Genomic DNA, 12211 nt, shown 5'->3' on the forward strand with positions numbered 1-12211 from the left:
TAGAAGCACAAATAGAAACCAGCAGTATTTCATCACTTCACCAAAAGGAAGGTCAAACACCTGAGCTGTGAAGAGCAGTTACAGAACCTATGCATAAGATCACACCAGACATACTTTGTTCTAACAACAGTTATGGCACATAGTCCATTTCCTTCAATATTCCCAAAATGAAATGATGTGGAGCATTACAGGGAAAGAAACACTGCACACAGAACTATGACTCTGATTATACTCAAGCAGCAGACTTAAAACAAGTCAGAGTTTTAGATTCCAGGATATTTCAGGACCTATCATGTGTGAAATTCAGTTACACAACAGTGCCTAGGTGCCTGCGTTTCAAGCAACTTTCAGATCACAGCCATGTAAAGTAAAAACAAATTCAGTGCAGAAATAGCAATCCTGTACCTTAATACTCATGAGATTATCCATTTTTTACAGCACTCTGACTAAGTTCTAAAACTTGCTCATCCCAGTTCACTTCAACAAGTTCCACCAGTTCAAGCAACGCAGTTCTGAGATCCTATGTATGTTATGCAGATAGAATTGAACAGTGCAGAAATAATCTCTGACAGCTTTAAGAGCTCCGTTCTGCTTACAAACTCTCAGTCCAAAATTATTTGCAGGTTTAAGGAAATGAACACCTGAAGCAGTTGGATCATCTGCCATTTGCTGCATTCTGCTTCTTGGCATCATGATTAGCACAAAGGGTTTTCTGCTGTCCTGCAGAAATGGACAAAGTCCTGCTTACAAATGGACCAAGTTCCAGTGTACAGCAGAGTTTGTACCAGACTAACAAGCCACGTCATTCAATTCATTTGCTCAGGCTGTTATGCACTCAGAAAGGAAACAGAACTAACTGTTGAATTCTGAAGGTAATCTGTGGGGTCCTGTAGAGAGTGTTTTTTACAGCTAGTTAGCTGAGAAGGGTCGTAAACACGGTGCGGTTAATCAAGCAGCCATAACACCTGCAAGGACAGTGAGAACATCAGGATGCCCTGTGATGGTGAGAAACTAGCCATGGTTCTGGGAACTCAGCAAGGGAGTATCTTTCAGGATGATAACAACAAGCTGTTAAGATACTCGGGGATGGTATGTAATTGGGAACCAATGATGAGCTCCACTTTTGCAATATGTATGAGCTAATTATCCGTATTATAAAGGTACACACAGCCAAGGAATAAACGAGATTAGCTGATCATGTCAATGACAGGTGTGGTCGTCTGCTTTTCTCCCGCCGTTCTGCAACATCGTTGTTGTTTAGTGTCACAGGGTTCGTTAAACTGCTGTTCATTCTCAGATCGTTGGTTTTTTTTCATTATTTCCCTCCTAGACCCATTCACAATCTCCCTTCCCCTCTCGGCCGCGCCGCACCGCGCTGTTAGAGAGGGGAGGTTCTTTGTTCCTTCTCTTCCCAGGTTTGTTCCCACTGTCACCGAGTGAGCTCTAGAGAGAACTCCGTGACACAAACTCATTGCAAAGTCTAAGCTAGAATAAGTGTCACCTTATTGTATCCCAGAAAAAGAACAGCGTTGAGATTTTAATTGTTTTTGGTTTTTTGTTTTATTGAGGGTGGGTTGTTTTTTGTTGGTTTTTTAGGGTTTTTTTAGGGTTTTTTTGTCTTTTTTTTTTTTTTGAGGGGGGGGGGTCGGGGGGGGGGGGGGGAAGGGGTGGAGGGGAGCAAGGGGAAGGGAGAGGGAGGGGACAGTTGTTTGGTTGTTTTTAATATACAATAAAGCTATGCAGTTCCGCTGTCATTCGCCTCAGAGAGTTCCCGAAGGAGCTCAACCACATTCTGCTCAACATCGAGTTGTTCCATTGAGTGGAGCAATGGTAGTCTTGCAGATGGAGCAATGCAGGAATTCTGACAGGATCTCCAGGTGTATCCAGTTCATCATCTGAAAGCTCCGCAACCAAATTGGAAGGGACCAGTCCTCTTGTGCCATCTGTCAGCTCTCCCTGAAACCAGCCATTCTCACCCACATCTCCAAAGACATTACGCATTGTCCGGCAGTCAGAGGAAGCTCGTTTTCTGGGTCCTCATTAGGACCCTCAACAGGAATGTAGCTGTGTCGAGCTAAGAATCTTCAAACTGCTGGTGATACCTGTCCTGGAGTATGCAGGATGAAGGACAAAAGCTCTGCTCTCACATTCAGGGCCATCCTCTGACAGAAGGCAGCACTCAGGACTGTTCCCAAGGATCTTTTTCATGGCTTTCAGTTCAAGCTCCTGGTCTTCCAGATGACCTTGAAGACTTCGGGCCTCTTCAATGGCAGAATGGAACGGACTGGAGCTATTACGGAGATTCTTGTTTGACTGGGTCAGAGTCTGTCTCGTTGCCTTCCCCAGCTCCATCTGCTGCTTCTGCTGCTCTCTTTTCCCTCTTGCGTGCTCTGTGAGAATGAGTTTCAGAAAGCACTACTCAGTGACAGGAAATAAGGGGAAACTTGAAAGACTTTGCAACCTAAGTCCTGGCAGTGTACTGCCAGCGGCTGATTTGGCCGTCCAGGATCCTGGCACCACAAATGCTTCATTGCCAAATGCAGCAATAAGGTGTTCTGGGGAAAGGCAAACTCACAGGTAGTCTTTGAGCACCCATATCACAACACCAACGGCCAGCACCAGCGCAGGTAGCAGCATCGCTGAGACCGTCACCGGAATGCGGCGCTTCCGCACAGATGTGTGAGCAGCAGCCTCTGTGCTTTTGCCTGTGTTCATCCCTGGAAGAAATGAGACAATGTCCCACGTTACCTTCAGCTGTGCTACAGATAATCTCTCAGTGTGCTTCATGGACCCAAGAGGTCATTTTGTCAGTGGGTGCCTCCGTCTCTGGTGCCGAAGCACCGGAGGACAAGAAGGATTGCTTCCACCTCTCGTTGGGTACGGAGAGGCTGCACAGGCACTACCCGTGTCCTCCTCTGGGCCGAGAGCTGGGGCTGTACCCTGGGGTCTGGGCTTGGTCTGTGGGGAGAGCTACAGAGCAGAATCCCTCACGCTTTTCCCGGCATGCGTGTCCTGAGCTCTCCTGTGGGACGCCCCCCAGGCTGAAGGTCAGGCTTCAGCCAGAACAGGGCACAGCCAGAGCCAGCCCAGGGGAGAAACACTCCTGCTTCTTTTACATGTGCTCTATGCTCACACGCTCAGGTCTGGCTGCTGACCTGGTGTGCAAGAGCTGGCAGCAAGAGCCTGCAGGCACGCAGTGACTCTGGTTCGTGACACCGTATGATCATGGGACAGAAATTACCTGGCATGCCAGTTGGTGCTGCCTGCATTCCTCTGTCCGGGACGGGCAGTGTGGGATAACCGCCTTCCTGCAGCGCATCCGGGACCGGCAGTGTGGGATATCCACCTTCCTGGAGTGCATCCCTCTCACTTTGTTGGTCCGTTCCTTTAGAAAGAAAGCAGGGCAGTAGGATTGGGATGTCACGTGCCCTCATCAAAAACTGAGCTTCTCCAATCCCGAACTCAGGTAAAGTCCAGGGCCCCCCCCAAGTACACTGTGAGCCCCTCTGTTACCCAAGGGCATTTGGGCCCTCCCAGCTATTGGACAATGCTGACTCCCTCACACCTCTTGAGGAATCAGCTCCTGTGCAAGGCCCTCACATACTGTGCTGTCACCAGCCCGTCACAGCCAGGTAGCTGCAGGCTGAAATCCAAGCTCTAACACACAGTCCAAGCCTTCAGAATTAGCATCTCCACCTCATTTCCAGCATTAGCAAAGGCAGCCAACCCTGCTCGGGATGCTCCTCCTGCCTTGAACTTGCTCAGCTGCACGGAGGGCTTTGGATGAACAGAAGCACAGCGCTTGCCACTTTGCCACTTGCTGCCATCTGGGTGCCAACGACTGCACAAAGCAGCTCTGACAAGTAATGGTTGTGCTGGGGGAGCAGCTGCCTCTGGGTCTTGGCTGGATGCAGACCATCTGGCAGCAGACCAGCTCTGGTGCTTGACAGCACCTGCAAGGTGATACACGGAACACGGCTGCAGCACGGCTCTGACCCATCCCTTCCTGCTGTGCAGGCTACAGCCTGCCCACACCTGTATATCACACCTCAGCTTCCCAGGTCCCACAGTGAACAGACTGAAGTATACCCACCACGCTCTGCCTTCTCCATTTCCTTCAGCAGTCGCTTCAGGAGACGGGATGAGCCCTGAGAGTATTTTTCTTGTTTGGATTCATCCTCTTCTCTTTCCGGACCTTAACAGAATGTATGAAGTTAAATATCATGTGCATGAAGATCTGAAGATCAGTGGCGAGTCAGCCAAGTCAGTGAAGACAGAGTACTCACTGCTGGGATTCCAGCTGGGCTCCAGCACAGGAGGAAACCGATGACCGGGCAAGGCCCACACTGGGGGCACTTCTGCAACCAAAGACCCATGAAAAGTTTTAGTCACACACTACAGCATCAACTGAGTAGCAGAGCGTACAGGGGACAGGTCCTGCAGACACAAGTGTGATCAGACACAGGTGAGGAGAGCTTCCGGCACATGTGGGGGCCTCCTTTTCCCTGAGTGACCTGTAGGGTCTGGCGGTGGTTGGGGAATGCCACAGCCCAAATACAAAGGTCTGGGCTCCCTCAGCTGCAGAGGGGCAGCGGTAACCTTCCCACTGAAACGTGGCAGCTCTCTGAGAGAAAAAATACTCATGGCTCATCTGTGCAAACCCTTCCGGGCACAAACAGGCTTGGAAGACCTGGAGAGGATCTCCAGTAAAATTGCACCCAGGTAAACCATGAGAGCATGAACGTTTCAGCCTCCAAGGAAACAGACACTCACAACTTACCCCTGGGTTGTCCCCCAGGCACAGGCATGAAGTCCGGATCCAAAGGAGCATCCGGAAAGGGAGCACGAAGCTCATCATCTAGAATCAAGAACAGATGAGATAAGTTCCCACTTATATGCACTATATGGTGTGATCTCCTTCTCCCTCAGTAACTGGATGTGGAGAATAACTCAGGTCATGATTTCCAAAGTTGCAGGGTGGACGGGATGACCCGTAGGCTGGCACCTGGCAGCGTATGCAGTGCTCTCTCCGGGCCACGTGCCACATCTCTCACTGATTACGTGGAAGAAGATGCAGCCCCCCAGGGCTTTCTTACTGGGAGGCCTCTGATGGACAGCAAGGTCACACTGAGGCACTGGAGGAAAGCACACCTGTCTCTTCCCCTGGGCTGTGGACTGGGGCTCTGGCTTGGAAACTGGGGAGTGCCATGAGCAGAAATGCTCATGCACGCCCAGCATGCCTCTTCTGAACTCTCCCCGGGCATCTCCCAGGACGAAGGCTGTGCTGCAGCCAGCAATTAGCAGAGCTACAGCCTGGCATGGCTGGAGCCAGCCCTGGGGAGCAGCGCAGCCACGGGCTCTTGCCCGGCTCCTGCAGTGCTGCCCATCACCCCCTACCCAGCAACACCCCCATGGAAGGCAGGCCCCAGACAAGTGTACTACAGGGCCGTGGGGACACAGCCTGACTTCTTGCTCCCAGAGCTGCTCAGTTTGGGTCCCATCTCTACCCACTCACCTGCTCCCCGTGCTCGCCACGGAGCAGCACAGCTCTCCTGGAAACTCATGGCCACCAATAGGAGGAAGAGCACAAGGCGGGCAGGGTCCATGGCCGCCCCCACACTTGCACCACGCTTCCAACACCACCGCTGCAGCCACAGTGAGTGTCGCACTGAGCCAAGACTGCGGCCAGGCCTTGTGAGCTCATGACGCAGCTCAGCACAGTCATAGGATGGGGCATTGTGACCTCACATCTCTGTGATTCCGGGTGGCGGCTACCCGCAGGCTGCTGCTCTTGTGATGCACTGCACCAGGGCTGTGGGGCTGGTGCTTACATCATAGAAATGCAGAATCATAGAATGGCTTGGCTTGCAAGGGACAGTGAAGAACTCAGAACCCCAGCCCCACTGCCTCGGGCAGAGATGCCACCCACAGAGTCTTGCTGCCCAGAGCTCCATCCAGCCTGGCCTTGAACACCTCCAGGGATGGAGCATCCACAACTTTGCTTGGCAAACTTTTGCAGAGCTTCAACAACCCCAAGAAGGCATTATTTCCAGCCTGGTGCAACACCTCAGGCCACAGGGGTAGTGACGCAATATGCACAGGTTATCCACGCGTGTGAAACGTGCTGCAATTAAGCAAGCCAAGCGGATAAATCCTCTCCAGTGTGGAGGATGATGGCTGAAATACAAACACGGAGAAGCTGACCTTCCCACAGACCCGCCAAGTCAAGTGTCACGTGCTTACATTTTTGTTGATAGATCTGCAGTTTCATCTTTTTTTGATGGCTAAGGAAATCCCCTTTCCTGCACCAAGTGTATTTCCCACGTGTAACATGCTTCCAAGCCTGAGTTTAGTAGCAGATATTGAAGGCTTGCTAGTTGGCACCTCCCATCCCCAAAGTCCCAGTGAACTCACCCACTGCTGGCAACTGGATGCTTGGTGGCGAGAGAACCATCACCTATAGGATCCCACCTGGGTTTCCAGAAACTGTTGCACCTTTGGATACATGGCGATAAATACTGTGTCCATACAACACCCTCATTGAATCAGAGCCTGCCACCTTCCCTACAACCAGGCAAAGGGCGCAAAGGAAGCTGAACTGCTGAACCAGGCACCAATGGGGCTTACGTGTTTGCATCAAAAGACAAAATACCAAGCAGAGAGCATGGGAATCAGATGTTGTTTCTGAAGCAGAATTAAGATTAAAAAAATCGATTTCACAGTCTGACATCAACCCTCCTCCACCCCTCCCATACCCCCCCCAGAGCACCCCTCCCTTCCTTCCCTCTTTGTTTAAAGGAAACAAGGGGCCTGGGAGAGCAGGAAGGATGCAGATAAGGAGTGAGACCTCACGGAAGACATCAGGCAAGGAGTAGAATAGATGTTGTAAATACCAGAAGAGGAGTTGCATCCCCCTGATAAGAACAAGAGGGGTCTGCATGCTAAACAACTATTGAATATGTATCAGAATTCTGAGAAATCATTGACTATGTATGAGATGTACCTATATCTGTGTCACGATTTTACAAGTCCGTGTGCAAGTCTGGTGGAGCTATCCCCCTTGCACCCAGCGCTGGAATAAACATACCTGCTTTATAACCCATCTATGTGTTATACAGTTTGATTCCGCAAGTCACTTACACCCCATATTTTCCCTAACAGCCACACTGGGTTATCTGGATTTGTTACATTTATCCATAGTTGCTGGCAGATGTTTCTCTCTCTCTCTCTGTCTTTAATCCCCACACAGCCCATCTTCCCAACTGTGGGTTTTGGTTAGGAGGTATGCACCCATAGGGTCCATGCCCTGCTTGTAGATATTTATCCTGCCCAGCCCCAGGTGCCCAATCTGAGGCAATAGTTTCACATCCCTAATAGGCACAGTAATATGAGCCTGGGTGGTTACAGTATCCCCTCCCTAGGTTTGAGCTTAGGCAAAAATAGTAACCCTTTTGGTTTAGACTGGGCTGTATAGGTACCAGGTCACACAGGGATGTAAGGAAGCTTGGTGTGGGTGGCATTGTGCTGCTATACAAAATGTGATCACTGTGAGAATCCCCAAGTACCAATGGATACCCCTAAGGCCCATCTTTCCCCACAGTTCACTCCTCTGCCTCACTCGTCAACTGGGTTGCAACCAGCTACGAGGGGTTTTTTTAGTTCTTCTCAGCAGCAGTAGTGTTCTTCAGGGGAAGCCTTTACCTGGAATACCCATTGGGCTTGTCGCAGTGTGAGTTTCAAGTCGTCACCCCCGGGAGCTACCTCCCACTTCTCGTCACCGATGGGTCCTTTAACACGGCTGGCATGAGTCCATCCTCTCTCTGCGGTTCGAATAGCTGTTTCTGCAGTAAATAGAACAACATAGGGTCCTTCCCCTTGTGGTGTTAGTGTAGCTTCTTTCCAAGTTTTTATTAGGACCCCATCCCCTGCCTGTATCCTATGGATTGCTATCTCCAATGGGGACTGCTGTGCAATCAGATCCTTCTTGTAGTTCCTTGCACCCATTCATTAATTGTATAAGATTTTAATTGATCATCTTGTAAATGGGGGTGACCAAGAGGTATTTCAAGATTATAGGGCATACCATAATCTTCCCTCTTTGTTTAACAAAGACTTTGAATAAAATCATCATATCAATACTACAATTGCTGGCCTGGGATTATTATCGCCTCTTTGGGGTTCCTGGACAGGAGAGGTGCACCCCACTGATTTCAGCGGTCCTGCCTGGGTGGTGAGGTGACTTCTTGGGATGGCTGATAGGAAACTGTTACATAAAGGATGGGCTCTATGAAAGCTAAGGCACAGGTGTTGACTCCTGCAGTCCCGGTAATTTCGTGCACAGACAGAGGCAAGGGAATTTAATTCTTGCCTTGGGGGGTCTCTTGAGTCTCAGGTGAGTCTTGGGGCTCAGGTGAGTCTGGGAGCGCGCTGTTGCTGTATGGTACCCTGTGCACTTGATGAAGTGCCAGCAGCACACCCCTAATAATCCGAGAATCAGAGCGAGGTACTCCAGAGGGAATGGGCCCTAAATCCAAGAATCGTGTGAGCTGAGTAGTTCGCAGCATCATTCTGGAGATAAGGGGAATAGGAGCTGCCAAGTACAAGGGAAAAGCATCCCCAGAATTGTGCCTGAAGATAAGCCCCTTGGGGAGAAGCTTCAGAATTGGAAAAATAATCCCAAAACTGGGGATAACGAAAAAGATATTTAAATACTGTATACAAAAAGCCTAGAGAGCCACTATAGGGAAAATCATTATTTTGACCAAAATAGGGGTCTGACAAAGATTGGGCTTGTCAGACTTTGAATTTATATGTAAACAGTAATACTCCTTTCTCTGAAAAAGAATTGGCTTATGACATTGAATGGGTGCAAGAAGTAACAGTTCCTCACAAGGAGTCAAAGTTCAAAAGAAAAAAAAAGCAGAAAGATCATAAATGGGATCCCTTAGATACATTCCCTCTCCCCCCCCTCAACCCCCACAATTTCTAGATCAATGCAAGCAGCAGCAACCCCTCCAGAGAAGGGGACTGGCTGAGCTGCTGATCCCATGCAGGGCCCTAGAGGGAGGATGCACTCTCAATTACTGAGGGAACTGGAACAGCGTAAACAGGACCTGGAGAGTTCACCTTTCCCTAATACTAATCTTACAAATACTTCACATTATCCTCTTAGGGAAGTCTCCTTAGGTCAAAGGAAAATAGAGAATGCTAAGCTGCCATTTTTACTAGCAGAGAAGTCAGGAGATTCAAGGAGGAAATTGATTCCTTAACTGGGGATCCCGTAAGAATAGCAGAGCAATTAAATTGCTACATCACCTACTTAGTAAACTGTAAGCCAGCCAAACACACAGATCTTTGAGGACAAAATAAAACAGAACAGCAGGAAGACCAACAAGAATGACTTGGTAGAATAAAGAAATACCTCAGTACTTTCAACCTCCTCCTGCAAATAGATGAAACCTCCAGTCTGTTTGGACTCCTTAGTAGTTTATTTTAAGCCAAGACTACAGTACAATCGCTTACCGAAGAAGCAGGTATATCTAGAGGGCCAGAAACGACAGTTGAATACAGCTTCCTTTTGCATCGTTTTGGCTTGGTCTCTCCTTCTTCGAGACTTTCAGGTTCGTTTGATTTAGGAGAACTTACTGCTGACATCAGCTTCTTGGCTAGAAGAAATTTGTTTTGATACATAAACCAATCAACTTACTGGTTTTGTGAGTCTTTAAATCACTGAATGCAAAAAAAGCTTCGTAACAAACTTGGTTTATAAATGACACGTAAAATTTAAGTGAAAATACTCAGAAATTGTATTTGTTCATTGAGGTTCTTTATTGCTTCTATAGCTGAAACTGTTTATAGGTTCAGGTACGGCAGCTTAAAGCACGCATTAAAATGGAGTATGAAAGACAATCATGGCTCAGAAGTCACTGGAAGTCAGAAACTTCAGCAGGAGTTAAACAACAGGCCTAACTTCCGTGCTGACAGAAGCACAAGACAGAACCAACTTTCTCTGTATACTTGTAGGTTTTCACAAATGTAATAATGAATCTCTGAAGAGACGAATAAATGCATTTACTTCATAAATCAAAGGACAACTTAACATGGCAGACAAGTTCTCTAAGAACACATACATTAATAGCCTACAGCAGAAACAAGCCATTCTACAATGTCTAGAAAACATGGAATAACACTTATTCTACACCAACCTTTAGAGTGTATAATAGAAGGAGAGCTTTGAATAAAATCTCCAACGTTTTGCAGTGTTTCATCCTTCTTTTTAGTCAGTCTTGAAGCATGTACTCGCTTTCTCAGGAAGTAGTCTTTTCCGGATTTCTGTTCAACAGAGATGTGAACATGTGAAACAAGAGCATTGTTTAAACTTCATTTTAGTTCAACGTTATTTTAAGTTGACATTTTGAGCTTTACTACTGACATCTCTGTTCATTATGCTGATGATACCACAACGGCAAGTAATGTAGACAACTTTATACCCTTTAGGGAGTTGTCAAAATCTCAGCTATTTCAAGGCATACGTTTCTTAAAGTTTCTTAATAAGGCAGTAGTTTCTTTAAAAGTAGCTCCCAAGCTGTGGAGTTGTTTCTTACATAAGCTGTTCTAATTACATAAAATAAACAAACATACAAAACAGAAGACAACAGATGGGAAAAATCTACTACTCATACTCTGACCATGCCAAGGATACTGCTATCACATGTGAACATCTGTTTTTAAAAACTGCCATGCATATTAATGATATGAACCTTAGTTTAATACAAGGGCTTCACTTACAAAAGCACACGATAATACACTAAAGCTTCTCTTCCCAACTATTCAGTGTGCAATATCCTTCCCTCCAAATCATTACACAATACAGCCATTACACACTCTGCGGACAGACTGACTTGCCCTTTGGTTAGCTTATGGAATTTAATAGGAAGAGCTCATAAGCATGTAAGATTCCCATTCAGGTATACACATAAGGATAAGACACTGCTTCTTCCGTGTGACCACACAATTACAGGAAGTCCCAAGCTAGCTTCAAAACTAGAACAAAAACCAACCATTTTCTCGTCACTTGCAGAGGGTGAATTAAAAGCCATGACAGATTTTGTATTTTTCGTGTTCTCACTTTTCACAAAATCCTGGGAAAATAAGACAAGTTTCAGCCATGATTCTTTTGGAAAGAACAATTGATGTCACAAAAGTGAACACTTTAAACATTTTTGCTAATAGTAGGGAAGTATTTGCTAGTGGTAACTATTCCACTGTAAATCAAATAATAAATAAGCATTCAATTATAAAAACAGGACATTAAGATATCAGTATTAGACATCTCATGATGTCTAAAAAGCTGATTTATGTCTACAGGTTTCAAAGAAAATACACAATGGAGTTAAGAGAAATTCCCTTCTCTTAAACCATTATCACTGAGCTTGGCTATTAGTTTTGTTCATTAAAGCAGTTCATTGATTAAATTCTTCAACTACTTTACTGAGGTAGAAATAGCATTTTTTTAATGCTTAAATGAGAATGGTAAAAAGGCATCAGATATTTTGTTTTCTGTTGGGTCTAGGTCATACCTCATCCATGTCATCACTTCTTTTCTTTTTTGCCTTAGGCATTTTCACTCCTAAAGGTATCATGCTGCCGTGCTGCTTTATCTCCATCTTATCAGGTTGCAGAGGTGTCAGTGGGATTTCCAGCTCCGGTTTTGGGAACCGACTAGTTTTGCCATTTTCTGCGGACACTCCAGAAGAGTCGAGGACAGTTTCCAAATGCTCCTGATAGCACAGAAGAATTTTAAGTGCAAGTGTTAAGGTAGCCACGAGATTAAAAAGCTATAAAGCATCTGGAAAAGGATATGTAAGCATTCGATTTTCCTGCTGTAAGAACACTTGTAACAGAAGGAGTCTATTTCAGTTACAGCAGAGATTTACCCTTCTTTCCTAGAACTTGTTACATTTAAAATTATTTCCAATCTATGATCACAAAAAAAGTTCTCCATGTTAAACTGAGCCTGATACTTTACAAGTCATTTTTTCTCAAGGGCACAGACAACTACACTTTTTTTTAATAGAGAATGGTGGTAGAACTGACACGATTTTCTTCATCTCAACTCTGCTGTGTCAGAACTGGGCAGGAACAGGAGCATTTGATTCAAGTGTTCGATTAACTTCCAGCTTAATCTTAGGGAATTTGCCCTTCCTCTTCT

The 12211-nt window shown here is 46.6% G+C and overlaps 1 long non-coding RNA gene across 1 annotated transcript; it reads right to left on the minus strand.

Annotated features, from left to right (window-relative positions):
• Nucleotides 1–9335: 9335 nt before the first annotated feature.
• On the minus strand, nucleotides 9336–11267 carry LOC146757620 (uncharacterized). The gene is made up of 3 exons (XR_014936139.1): nucleotides 11061–11267; nucleotides 10206–10332; nucleotides 9336–9665 (listed from the first exon to the last, which is right to left on the minus strand). It is a non-coding gene; the product is annotated as an uncharacterized LOC146757620 (long non-coding RNA).
• Between the last annotated feature and the right edge of the window lie 944 nt (nucleotides 11268–12211).

Source organism: Coturnix japonica, chromosome 20 (assembly GCF_054131305.1).
Source record: "Coturnix japonica strain WE chromosome 20, WE-NBRP24, whole genome shotgun sequence".
In the NCBI taxonomy this organism is placed as follows: domain Eukaryota; kingdom Metazoa; phylum Chordata; class Aves; order Galliformes; family Phasianidae; genus Coturnix; species Coturnix japonica.